Below are 14,714 nucleotides of genomic sequence, written 5' to 3'. Positions count from 1 at the left end.
AAGCAAATTCACTGAACACTGATGGCTTAAAAATATTGCTTGAACCTTAACATCATGCTTCACATGATTTAAGCCATCTGATAGCAAGTATAACTTTAAACACAAAATCGATAATTTTCAGAACATTCAACAAAAACTGCAGCAATAACCAGAATCTGAAAATACCTCAAAATTTATTAATAATAAAATTTGTCATTACAAATAAGTTGTGATAAATAAAGTCAAAAGATCACAACTAAAAAATACAAGAACTCAAAAACTTTAAAAATTTAAATTGCTCCAACTGGATTAACTCTATACTGAACCTAAGCATCTAGATTAGCTAAAACTCCAATGCTGGCTGTATGTTTCTGGAATGCTGCTACTGACAAGGCCTTGGTGAAGGGGTCTGCTAGCTGCGAATTCGTGTCAATGTTCAAAACAGCTATCTCACCATGCTTAACCCTTTCTCTAACACTGTAATACTTTAAATCAATGTGTTTAGAATTATTTGACCTTTTACTGTTCTTACTGAAGAAAACTGCTGCTTCATTATCACAATAAATCACAAGTGTGCCTGCCACAATGTGACTTAACACTTTGGTCTGCATCAAGAAATTCCTGATCCAAAGTCCTTCACACACAGTTTCATATACTGCAATAAATTCAGCTTGCATGGTGGAGGTTGAAACTAGTGTTTGCTTCATGGTTTTCCAAGCAACTGCACCTCCTGCTAGCATGTACACATATCCACAAGTTGACTTCTTGGAGTCTGGATAGTTCCCTGCGAAATCAGAATCTGAAAATCCAACGAGTTTCAGATCCTCCACTTGCCTATAAACTAGCATGTGACTTTTAGTTTTCTGCAGGTACCTCAACACTTTCTTCCCAGCTACCCAATGTTCATGGCCTGGATTAGATTGAAATCTCGATAAAATCCCTACTGCAAAAGACAAGTCTGGCCTAGTGCAGACTTGTGCATACATGAGACTTCCTACAAGTCTAGCATAAGGCTTTGACTCCATAATTTCTTTCTCAACATCACTATTAGGACTCTGCTTCTTGGTTAACTTATCACCTTTGGACATGGGAACTTCTCCAGCTGCACACTTTTCCATACCAAATCTCTTCAAAACTTTGGTAATATAATTCTGTTGAGACAAACCAAGTAGTCTCTGTGCTCTATCTCTTTTAATCTCAATGCCTAGTACATAGGATGCTTCTCCTAAGTCTTTCATGTCAAAATTCTTTGACAGAAAGCTCTTGGTGTCTTTAAGCAGTTTAATGTTACTGCTAGCCAAAAGTATATCATCCACATAGAGAACTAGGAAAATAAAATTGTTCCCAACTGTCTTCAAGTAAACACACTCATCAACAAGATTCTCTGTAAATCCAAAAGTAGAAATCACAGAATCAAATTTCTTGTACCACTGTCTAGAAGCTTGTTTAAGGCCATAAATTGATTTTCTTAACCTGCATACTAAGTTTTCACTTCCAGCTTGCACAAAACCTTCTGGCTGCTTCATATAAATCACTTCATCTAGTTCACCATTCAAAAAGGCTGTCTTAACATCCATTTGGTGTAGCTCCATATCAAAGTGAGCAACTAAAGCCATGATTATTCTAAATGAGTCTTTTGTAGAAACTGGAGAAAAAGTCTCAGTAAAGTCAATGCCCTCCTTCTGTGTAAAACCCTTGGCAACTAATCTTGCTTTATGTCTCTCTATATTGCCATTTGCATCTCTTTTGGTTTTGAAAACCCATTTACAACCTATAGGTTTCTGATTTGGGTCAGGTTCAACTAATTCCCAAACTGCATTTTGACTCATGGAATTAATTTCTGCTTCCATTGCTAGCTGCCATTGATGAGATTCACTACTTTCAATGGCCTGGTTAAATGTAGTTGGATCATTGTCCTCTGCACAATCTATTTCAATTTCTGCTTCTTGCAGATAAACAATGTAGTCACTATCTTCCCCCCCATAAGTTGGTTTTCTTGCTCGCTGTGATCTTCTAGGCTGAGGGTTGTCAGTTACGTGGTCAGTTACCTGACCAGTGACAGTTACTTGGTCAGTTACATGGTCAGTGACATGACCAGTGACAGGTACTTGACCAGTTACTTGGTCAGTGACATGACTAGTTACAGGTACTCGACCAGTGACTTGGTCAGATACTTGACCAGTTACATGGTCAGTGACTTGTCCAGTGACAGTTACTCGGTCAGTGACATGGTCAGTTGCTTGACTAGTTATAGGTACGTGATCAGTTACTTGGTCAGTTACTCGACCAGTGACTTGATCAGTTACTTCTTGTTCTAAAGGCAATGCTACGCTTATATTCTCATCCGACACAATTTCCTCAAAATCTGAGGATAAATCCTCAAGGTTTGTATTGTGAACTTTTTCACTTAGAAACTTTACTTGATGTGTTTCAAAAATTCTAGGTGAATGATAAGCAGAATATAATTTATAGCCTTTAGATTTATCTGGATAACCTATAAAATAGCAACTAACTGTCTTAGGATCAAGTTTATTCAAGCTTAGATTATAAATCCTAGCTTCTGCATGACATCCCCAAACATGGCAGTGATGAAGACTAGGTTTTCTGCCACACCAAAGCTCAAAAGCAGTATTTTCTATGGCTTTGCTAGGTGTTCTGTTGCAAATATAATTTGCAGTTTTTAAAGCCTCACCCCACAGAAATTTAGGCAAACCTGTTGTACACATCATGCATCTAACCATGTTCAAAAGAGTCCTATTCTTTCTCTCTGCAACACCATTCTGTTGTGGGTTATAGGGTGTTGTATATTGAGCTTTAATTCCATTGTCTTGTAAAAACAAGGCAAATGGACCCTTTTGTTGGCCGGATTCAGTGTACTTGCCATAGAACTCACCTCCTCTATCTGATCTCACTGTTTTGATTTTCTTTTCTAGTTGATTTTCTACCTCAGACTTAAAGATTTTAAAGGCTTTCAATGCTTGTGCCTTTTCTGAAAGTAGATAAATATAACTGTATCTAGAAAAGTCATCAATAAATGTGATAAAATACACATTCCCACAGATAGTTTGATGCCTAAATGGTCCACATATATCGGTGTGTATGAGTTCTAATAAATTTTGGCTTCTATATGCAGTCTTCTTTCTAGTATTAGTTATTTTTCCCTTAAAGCATTCAACACAGTCTGTTAGATCAGAAAAATCAAGTTCATTTAGGATGTTGTTTTTCACCAAAATTTTCAATCTCTCTTTTGAAACATGGCCGAGTCTTCTATGCCATAAAAATGCAGACTTTTCATTTAGTTTGGTTCTTTTAACACCTGTTAAAGTGCTAGTACTGTTGGTGTTATTTTCAACAAGTAAAATTTCTTGTTGAGCCATTGAACAATTTAACTGTAAATAATCATTCATAATAACACCAGAACCAATTTGAACAGAATTTTTAGAAATAAGAATTCCATTACTATCCATAACAAGTCTACAACCAGATTTTACTAAAAGAGAAACTGAAACCAAATTCCTTCTCATGGAAGGTACATAAAAAACATTGTCCAGAACTAATAATTTTCCTAATCCTAAATCGAGCTTTAAGGTTCCAATAGCCTTGACTGCCACTCTCATGCCGTTGCCTACACACAGGTTCACTTCATCACTTTTTGGGATTCTCCTCCTTATGAATCCCTGCAAAGAATTAGTAATATGAATAGGTGAGCCTGAATCTATCCACCAAGACTGTGGTTCAACATTTATAAGATTAATTTCTAAGGAAAAAACTGTATTAGAAAAAATCTTACCCTTTTTGGCTAACCAATTTTTATAGCCAGTGCAGTCCTTTTTCATGTGTCCTACTCTTTTGCAAAAGTAGCACTTGAACCTGAATGGCCTGTTTTCCTTGGCCACTGCAGCTGTTGAACTCTTAGTTATGGCTTTGGTAGGCTTGAGCTTGTTCTGGGGCTTTTTCCTTTTAGGCTTCTCAATGAGGTTAATGGTTGTAGCAGGTTCCTTTTCTTCCTTGATCCTAGATTCCTCATCCACACAGATGGATATAAGTTCATCTAGAGTCCAGTTTCCCTTTTGAGAGTTGTAACTGGTCCTAAGATGACTAAAACTGTTAGGCAAGGAATGTAGTGCATAATGCACTACTTGCTCATCCCTAACCCCCATTAAGAGTTCCCTGAGTCTGCCATTTATATTGATCATCTTCATAATATGCTCTCTAACTCCCCCTGAACCCATGTACTTCAAATCATGAAACTCCTTAGTCAGCCTAGCTGCTTCTGCTTTTTCACTTTCTTTAAACTTAGCACCTATGAGTTCCAGAAAATCTGATGCTAGCTCAGGCTCTTCTATACTTCCCCTGACAGTCTTAGACATAGATGTTCTGATGAGGTTCTTAGCCATTCTATTGGATCTATGCCACTTCTTGTAAAGGTCAGTATCTTTCTTGGTGCTCTTTTCATTTAACTCTTCAGGCTTATCCTCAGTAAAGCAGTAGTCTATGTTCTCATGCATTCCCATATAATTTTCCACAGAGTCTAGCCAAGCTCTATAGTTGGTTCCAGTTAACATCAAGACACTGTTCAAGTTCATGTAAGAGTTGCCTAAGGAGCAAAACAAAAAATTCGAGTGAGTTCTCAGTTTGTAAAGAAAATATGTTTAAGTTTTCTGTGTTTTATTTAGCTTTAAGTAACCAAAACAAGAACATACAGAAAACCTAAACAACCATACTTGCATTCATGTCAGTCCATAACAAAACAATATTAAGCATCACTTTTGAGCAGAAACTTAATATCCTGGAGTTCTTTATCAATATGCCATGTTCAATGAAAACAAGTTATCCAAAGAAATTTATCCACATCTTTAGACAGAAGAAAAATTTCTAAGTATCCGTATTTATTTTCATCAAGCATTCATACTGCTGTTTTGTATTCTAAAACCATACTTAACCACTTCTTTGGAAGATAAAACTGAAGCATAGTTTTAAAACACAAAACACAATTTCAGTTTTGTTACTCGATCAGGTACAGTTACTTGGTCAGTTGCTTGGTCAGTTACTTGACCAGTTACACGTACCTGATCAATGTTTTTCTGCCAACATCAATGAAGGATGCTTTGTGCATCATAATCACTTATGCCAACAGAAAACCACAAAACATATGAGCTCTTTTACTTTACATTCTATCCAGATTCATCCTTGTAAGAAAATTAAGCTCTTGTATCTGTCAACTTTAACGTGTAAACAAAATCTGGGAGATTTCTGTTCTTCATACAATTTTACACAATCACAGATACAATACCATATCATCAATCAATTCAACATGCATATTCAAGCATAACCAAAGTTGATTCGATTCCAAGAAACCAGGGAACAATCAAGAAATTGTAAATTTCATCCGGTCACCATCTACTCTAGCCTAACGCACGCCGGGAATGCAACTAGGGTTCTTGGGCACAATCAAAACTTAATTATCATGCTATGAATCGAAAACAATTTTCACAGAAAAACCTGTTTTTGCTTTTTCCCCAATTTGCTGCTTAAGAAATCATAGCGGAAGCGTGAATTTTATAATTAACCAGATGCAGCAGTCGACTTAAGTAACTTACCTTGATCAGGTACCTGACCAGTTACTTGGTCAGTTACCTGGTCAGTTACTTACTTGGTCAGATACCTGACCAGTTACATGACCAGTGACTTGGTCAGTAACCTGATCAATTACTTGACCCGTAAAGCAAAAAACTCTTAAAAAATTTTATGTTTGTTTTGCAAAACCCTAAAACGATTTTTCATATTTGTGAGCCTATGCTCTGATACCAATTGTAAAACCATAGTTACATGCTCACAACATATGCACAACAATCATAAAAGGATTAAGGCTTACCTTCAGCAATAACAGACATGGATTCCATCTTATGCAACTGCTTAACTCGATCACTGAATGTGGTCTTCTGTTACTTACCAACTTGCTTCTCAATGGACAGAACTTATGCAATAGTCGTGGTAGTAATCAGGGACCAATTCATCTGTATATATATGAGACTTAAACCTCAAGAAGCTTCCCATTAAAGCATTCCTTGTCGGTTTAGGTTTCACTATTAGATTCCTAATGTATCACAACTTATAGCCTTTCTTGTCGACTAAGCAATGGATTACTATCCTTAATGAATTGATACACTACTTCATTAAGTCACTAGTATTGATTTACTGTTTATATCCATGTTAAACTAGGATTGATATTAAGCTAATCATCAATTACTTTATGATGATATGTGTTATGTCCATATTTGATCTTACACCACGCTTGCATCAGAATCTCTAGGGAAATATCTGCATGTCAGAAACTTTAGTTTAACACTCCAGATGGATTTATGATTTATGGAGCTGAGATATGATTCCAGCAGAATGCATTGAGTAATTCCATCAGAGAATACAGAAAAATCAAGCCAACAATACACTAATCGACGTGGAGGATTGAACACAACTTACAATCCATGTTGTTTGCCTCTGCTGCAATACCAACAAATTTGGTTAAGACAAGCATAAATACATGAGTGACAAGGGCTCGACCGCTCGACCCATTACTTTACAGGCAATGGGCATCAAAACCTTATTAGCCATTTCATGCGCCATTTTCTGTGCACGAAACTAATTTACTCTCAGGAAATGAAGCCATTTATAATTGAGAATCCTACTTTACCAAGTCCGTGGTCAGATTTTCCAAACCTTGCAACAAAAGTAAACACTCTTCCACAGTTTAACCGATTGGTGCGACAATTTATTGGATTAAAAATGAAAACAGTACAACTCTAAGGTCTTACTGGGAAAGACGTCAATAGCCAATATATGTCTCTCTACTATAAAGCCAAGCCTCAAGGTTTCACCAAATTTCAAAATGCCTATATTAGATAAAGCAAACAAAAACCGTATGAGAAATTTACATGACGGAACCGGCAAAGGGCAACCCTGAATAAGTTCTGCCCCAGAAAGATATGGATGCAAAGGTGTTTCAATAAATTATGAGTACATCGATGGCATTGGATTGGTAGGAAGTCAAAATCTTTACGTAGTAGTAGTAACATGATTTGTAGTTGTTGTAAAGAAACATTCAAACGAAGAAACTTAACAATCAAATATGTTATGTATCATTTTCAAAATATGTATTATAAAACCAACAAAGACAAAAGCAATGACTTCACTGTTGTCAGAATTGTGGAGGCCGGCAAATTAAGATAGCCTCCAGTTCTCTTGTTGTCCCACTCAGAGTCTTGCTTAATCCCACAAAGGACCTTGGCCTCCTTTTGAATTCAAACGCACAAAGAACTGTGGCTTCTCTGTGGTGTGCAACTGTGCATGTTGGTTTCTAGGGTTACTCTTCCAGTAGTTTCCATGGTACGGTTTGCTGCTTTTGGGACATTTTTTTTATGTGGGGCTTTTCAGTTTTGCTGGTGTTCTTTTTCAAGTTCTTGATGTCCTAGGTTTGATCTGTTTTCGATCTTCGGGTTTTTCACCGTGGACCGTCCCCTTTTCTTGCTTTTGGGCTTACATATGTTGCTTGGGGAATAAGCAATTTTGTTAAACAAACATCTTCGACTTTTAACATGTGTCATATAGTAAGCGTTAAAATGTCGCAAAATCTACATAAAACACTTAGAACTTTTATTAAGAAAGAAAATGAATCCTTAATTATGTCAGAAAGAAAATGAATCCTTAATTATGTCAAAGTCCTAGTCCTGAACCTCGAGACTCGAAGATAAAACACAATCCTCTTCATCCTCATCTGGTTCACATTTGTCTTCATCTACTTATTTTTCGAATTAATCTCCTGTTTCACATGATAAATCTATACTATTATTAAGAGAATAAACTTTGTTAGTCAAAATTAAAAAAATTTACTGTTATACCCTCAAAATATTAAATAACTTTATATATCTATTTAAATGTCAGGGATAAAAAAGTCAAATTTTAAATTAAATAATTTTTTAAAATAAATATTATTTTTCAGAAATGAGCTACCCACTTTAGAACTGATAACCACTCACTTCTCCACACCCATAGGGTGTGAGCAGTTTCTAGTATTCATTTACTCAAGCTAATCATGTTAAATGTATCTCTCCCACTCTCACCTGAAGATTCTTACCTTAGTGATTATCATTTACATATGATTATCTCATTAGATAATTATGCAGTTACATGAACGTATTGATCTCTTTGTATTCTATTATCACTTTGGTGATTGAGCACTACACCAATTTTTCAATCAGACGACAGTTTTTCACTATCGTCTGATTATATACTTTGCTGTTGTCTATCTCAATGCCGTCTGATACATGGATCAGACAATACCAAAAAACTGTCGTCTGATAAAGTTTACTACAACAGCGACTACTATGCTGTCTGTTGTCTGAATACCAGAAAGAACAACAGCGGGTTATATGCTTGCTGTTGTCTGAAGGTTGTGTCAGACAACAGGGGCTTATATGCTTGCTGTTGTCTGAAGGTTGGGTCAGACAACATGTAGTTGAAATTCCCATTGTCTATCCATTATTGATATTATAGGTTTCTCCGAAAAACTGTTGTCTGTTGTTTTGCTAGACAATGGCTTTCTCATTATTTTAGTCCTTAATGTATTATAGTTAGATAGCTCATACAACAGTTTTTGCTAGGCATTTTATGATGAATAATTATTAGACAATAGTTTTTAGCTGGAATAGAATGGTCTGAGAGACATTCAAAAGACCGACATTCTGCATATATGGAATCCAAATGACAACACATTCAAAACAAATTCATTTATGTAAAGATCCGATACATTCATCCATATATTCAACAAAGTCATTCCATCCCAACATTAACCCTAACCATAAAACACTAACCATAAACTTATACTTGTCCATAAATGTGATGCGCATTAACATCCTAACCCTCACAAATAAGTGAAAACAATGCACCAGCAGCTTTAAGCCTTAACTCCTTTATGCTTGCTAAGATAACCATATTTACAACATCAACTGGCAAAGCATAAGCTGGACTTGTGGGTTTCACCATTTGATATTCAAGGAGGGAAGGCCCTACATCAAAAAGCATCAACCTCAGTTATGTGATGAAAACTGTGGCATACAAACAACAAATACCAAAGATAAATATGTGTGTGTGTGTGTGTGTGTGTGTGTGTGTGTGTGGTATGGGAAGTTATTCTTTTGCTTCGATCCAATCTCATCTTGCCAAGAGATACTTATAGAAGGAAAAGTACATGTGGAATTTAAAAAGTTCCACCATTGCAACTGAAGAGGGCAAAGTAATTTGATAAGGAAGAATGACTCAAATCAACAAGACAACTGGATGAAATTTGAATTCCAATTAACTTGCCTTTAAACATTTTTTTATCTAAGTAACAAGTATTACTCCATGATTAATCAACTTGCCTGTAGGAGCAACAGGCGGATCATCGACCAAATTGCTAGCTGGAATGGCAATATCCTCTAGACCCCCAGTTATGTCCTCGCACACCAACCTTAGACAATAAAACAACAGAAAGTATTAAGAGCTGAATTGCAACTCAGATTTCAATTATTTGTAACAAATTATTCTCCAAATACCCTTGTATTTCTGGTATAGATTGTGGTACACGTCCATTAACAAATTGAATCTGTCAGAGGAGTTAAAAATCATATTAAAGAGAAACCAAAATCTCACCCAAAGGTAAAAATGCTTACTGGTTCACCATACCAGACTGGACAATATGAAAATGAAAAGCGAGATCACAAATCCATAACTTAGGACATAGATAGCATATAATATTGGATCTAAAGCAAAACTAATGAAGATTGAAAAAGAAAAACGAAAAGTGGAACCAAAATGTTGGTGAAAAATAGATAAGAGGAATTAAAACAACTGCCATAGAAAGACGAATAACATTATGGATCTAAAGCAAGCTTTTCGTACGCTCTGCTCCTTCAAAACGCCTCATTTTTGAATATTCTGCAACATCTCAGGATTAATCTGCTAGCCACTATACTTTTAGCTGTGAACCAGATTCAAGCGTTCACTTGTAGCTTTTAAATCTTCTTAGTGTCAGTTGTACATATTATACTATTTTTTGCTCAAAATTAAATGAGCCCCCTTTGTAAGTTCACCATGTTGACTTTGTACATAGTTCGATATATCATCAATGAAAGTAAACTAACAGTTCTAAGTCTCAATTGCAATACATCAATGATTTCTACTACCTTAAAGAAAACTCTGATTTCCTTGCATTTCATATCTCTATTTTCCTCCTCAACTAGCCTCTCGGCTCTCTATTTTCCTTGCATTTGCCCCACCATCTCGTTCGGTTGTTGAAGCCACATAGTGCCGGTAACTGTTAGATTCTTGAGCCTGCACGAGTCATAACTGCTGTAAGAATCATGAAGAAACCATGTAGTCTGAAGATATAAATCTACTGAAAATGCTGCTAGAAAGAAGACATACAGTTTTTGGAAAACTTACTTCACTAGTATGTGCATCAAGAACTGAACTCTCAGCCATTCACTGAGTTGAGGTAACCCGCTGCAAGAAATTATAACCGTTGCACTGGAATCAGAACCTAGATTTTATGAGAATCTAAGGTCAGGGATGCTCTATAATGGCTAAGGTTCTGAAGATCACTTTTGACATAATCTTGTCCTAGTTAAACTTCAAAGGGAAAAGTCTCACAAGATGATGATCACATTTGTTACTGTCACTTTAAGGAAGAATACAATTTGCTATGTGTTCCAAGCTTGATCTCCCAATGACTGCACATTGCCTTTCATTTCCACCATCTAGCTCAATACGCTATCCAGCCCATGTCTCTTCTATCATTCACTTATACATTTCATTTAGCGGTTTGCTCTAACCTGCATATTAAGCTTAGTATCATGTAAGCGTCTTACACAAACAAACTTCTAAGCCCATAAAGAAAAAATGAACTACTTGCAGTTCCGTGAGAAAGAGAGGCTCATCAAAAGTTAAAATTGTGTAAGCGTCTTACAGAAACAAACTCATCATGAAACATATTCCTAATTTAGATGGACTTCAATGACGTATAGAAACTATGCCAAATGCATAACACCCCAGAACATATAGCTTAAAAGGGTGTGCAAGATGGTATCACACCAATGGGCATGGTGTGAGAAGGCCAAAATCTCACAAGGTGCATCTAGAACAGGGAAAACTAAGATACTAAAAAGTAAACTAAATCAGAAAATCACAATAACAATCATTTTATCATCAGTGTAGGCAAAGAATAAAATTAATAGACCAAAATAGTAACAATACATAACTTACACTTCAGTTCAGTCTAAAAGGAACCAACATGTAACAGAGAAAACACTCACCAATATTGTAATAGCATCTGCAATGCTTTCTCTCTCAAGTTCTTCAACGGAACTCTCCGATGAGAAAGATAGTGTTAAGTTTTTAGGTGGCACCATTTGCAGCAACTCATCCTATCACAAATGCAATACAAATCTTAGACTTCAAAACAATAAAATTATCTATTTTCATACTGAACTATCCTTTCCAAGCAATGATAGGTCCAAAGTAAGCACCAAGAAAAACATGCAGATTTGAAAAATGACTATATCCGACCCATATACATTGACTGTAGTACTAAAGCAAATCAGATATTCAACTCACAATCACAGAATTCAAAACAAAAAATTAAACTTTAATCCATCAAAACCCAATTCCTGCAACTCCAAAAACCACAAATTGCATTCACTTCAGCAACAAAGTCAAAATTTACAAACCTTACAAAACAAAATAGGAGACAGACTTCTTTCAACAGTTCTTACAAACTTCAAGGTATTTATAGTATACAAAATAAGAAAGGATATAATTAGAATTCACAATATATTAAATCATATTTGACAAGCTATCATAATCGACTCAAGTGTTAAATCATCAAGCAGTAAAAGTCCCTAGTTTTGATTATCTTGCAAGAGATTTACCTTGCAAGATAACCACTTATCCACCAGTTGTTGAATTCAACCATAAGCCAAACCAAGGATGGTCAAAACAGTTTTACTTACCAGGTTGATGGTAAGCATTAATGTTGACAAGTGAGGCATAAATCCCAACCGCTCTCTCATAAAGTGCTATAAGAGCACCTACAGATCTAGGTGTCACTTCTTCCACAGAAACCGTAATCGACTCTCGGTCATTAGAATAAAGAGCCGATCGTGTTCCCTGCTAGAAGTCAATTTAGATAGGCAGGAATTTTAAAATAGCAAAGTACGACTGAAAATCACTTTTCCAGATAACATTAACTAGTTAATGTGATGAATCTAACCTGTAGCATTCAAATAGGTAGTCACCACATGTGACTAGGAGGCCTATCTTGTAGTACTTCAATGAATGTCACAAAGAAATTGTGTACGCCATGCATCTCTCAGTTGTTGGATGTATCTGCACAAGATACATCAAGATATAGATAAACTTAATAAAGTAAATTGAAAACTCACGCATGCTGATCTGTGCTCCCTTTATTTCTAGAGCAAACAAGTTCAACAAAGTGAAGGCTGAGAAGATCAAAATGCAAGTCTTTATTTTTCTCCCGTAAGTCATTCGCCAGCTGTTCTATCAGTTCAATTGCCTTAAGAGCATTCCCCTCCACTGCACAATGATAAATTCCTGAGGAAAAAAAAAAAAAAACAAAAACAAAAACAAAAAACAATATGCTTATCAATCAAGCACTACAACATTATCTCCAAGTCAAAATCAAATGCTAGGACATTCAATAAAAGATCACCTACTTTTCATTTTTTCCAGATCATCAATACAATGGCAGGCTGCTTCATCCTCGTAGGAGCAACAATCAATGCCCCAACTGGCCCTCCAGTAAGAAACAAGACTATAAATTCTATTACTAATCAAACCTAGAAACACACGTTAATCAGCAAAAGAAAAGCTGCATTCTTTTTCTCAAAAAGAATGAAACCCAGAATTGGGGCAAATTGTTAACAAAGAAAAACCCTAAATTTGAAATAAAATCGAATCAAATTAAAGAACCCAGAGGTTTCCTTACATTTTCTCGACTATGCTGTCTTGGAAAGAGTGGATCTTGAATTGGGTACTGGGACTTGGCTTTTCTTGATGAATCCATAGTACCTGAACCCACAAATTCGCACAGTAATATGAGAAGGAGGCACAGAGAAAACAAAAATAGATGATGAAAATCTGCGATTAATCGAAAATGAAAGAAATATGCAATCAAAAATTGCAAAATTCAAAGAGAAGAGAGAGGAATGGCGGTGAAGATGAAGCTGTTTGATCGTTCTCGAGGTGGAGGAAATCGCAGGATTTAATCTTTTATGTTCCGAGGCGGAGGAGGAAGAGAATCGAACGGAGGCCGTCACTGTGGTGGTCGATTGGCGGTCACTGGTCACTGGGAGAGAGAGAGAGAGAGAGAGAGAGAGAGAGAGAGAGAGAGAGAGAGAGAGATGGCTGAGAGTACTGAGGGTTGGTGAGATCGAAAGTGATTTTGAGAGAGAGAAGCGGGAGCTCGGGTGTTTTGGTCGAATGGAGAGGGAAAAAGTTAAATTTTTGATTTTTGTCCAAGTGTTAAAGCAATATATCAACCCTAGCTAAAAGTCAGCCATTGTATAGGAAAAAAAAAATTTTAAAACTCAGACGACATCAAATATAAGGTGCATTGTCTGAAACTCATGTGACAACAGACAAGTTAAAAAGCATTGTGTGAACCACTCAAATCAGACAACATCTTTCAGCAGATATTGACTTAAAAGATATCAGACAACAGACACCTAATAACAGTTGTGTGACTGAAAATAATCAGACAACAGCAAAAATCAACCATTGTATAAATGAACCTTGGACAACATCACATAATAACTGTTGTCTGAATTAATTCATTCAGACAACATGAAAAAAATCAACCATTGTCTGAAATGCTATTGCACAAGAGCCTAGAAAAAACTGTTGTCTGATTCAAAAACTCAGACGACATAATATTTCTTGCTGTCGTCTGATTAAATCAGACGACAGTTAAAATGTTTGCTGTCGTCTGATATGTGTTGTCTGATTCCGAAATTGGTGTAGTGGAGTTCCACTTCAATATTAAGTTCTATGTACATATCAATATAAATACATCAGGCAGGCCCACAAATGTTTTGTGTGGTTTTTCTCTCAATTACATCTTTTTCATGGTATCAAGAGCACAAAACGTCTAACGACATAAACACACAAAAATACCAAAACTCGCCTCTCCATTAATGGCCTCCTCCTCCTCTCCAAAATATCTTTCACTCTGCCCGTCATGCTCCAACGGCTTCTGCTCTTCATGCTTCAAGGTCTCGAGGTTGTGACCATGGCGCTTCTCATTATCGGAAGCATGAAACAGAGTACGTTGAAGTTGAAATGTCTAATTTTATGCATGACATTTACAGAGCCATATCATACTTACTCATTTGTAATAGTTCTCATTCTTGATACAGATGTTAATAAACATAAAATTTCAACTATTCAAATAACATGGAATATAACTATATAATACTTAATCAAGGAAATGACAAAGTATACTCGATTAACACCCAAAACAAAATAACATCCGGAAAAACAAAATCTGCTTCCTCTTGAAAAAAACTCGAGGAAATGTTACACTCTTAATCTCCCATAACAGAAACAAAATGCCTAATCTCAAACATCAAGTAGTACCCAAATCTCAAAAAACCATGAATACTACGTCGATGGAGATACTAATT

At 36.1% G+C, this 14,714-nt stretch overlaps 1 long non-coding RNA gene across 9 annotated transcripts; it reads right to left on the bottom strand.

The window, feature by feature from the left end:
• Positions 1-9,393: 9,393 nt before the first annotated feature.
• On the bottom strand, positions 9,394-13,817 carry LOC133732269 (uncharacterized). 9 transcript variants are annotated; one of them, XR_009857009.1, is made up of 10 exons: positions 13,019-13,817; positions 12,747-12,859; positions 12,284-12,624; positions 12,024-12,183; positions 11,328-11,438; positions 10,666-10,847; positions 10,459-10,555; positions 10,200-10,347; positions 9,570-9,619; positions 9,394-9,484 (listed from the first exon to the last, which is right to left on the bottom strand). It is a non-coding gene; the product is annotated as an uncharacterized LOC133732269 (long non-coding RNA). The 9 variants fall into 9 exon arrangements; XR_009857012.1 differs by having other exon boundaries at positions 10,666-10,859; positions 12,024-12,180; XR_009857006.1 differs by having other exon boundaries at positions 12,024-12,180; positions 12,747-12,869; positions 13,019-13,816.
• Positions 13,818-14,714: the final 897 nt, after the last annotated feature.

The sequence above is a fragment of the Rosa rugosa genome, chromosome 2, assembly GCF_958449725.1.
Source record: "Rosa rugosa chromosome 2, drRosRugo1.1, whole genome shotgun sequence".
Taxonomy (NCBI): domain Eukaryota; kingdom Viridiplantae; phylum Streptophyta; class Magnoliopsida; order Rosales; family Rosaceae; genus Rosa; species Rosa rugosa.
The sequence above is the reverse complement of the archived record's forward strand: the minus strand, read 5'-3'. Positions and strand labels throughout refer to the sequence as shown.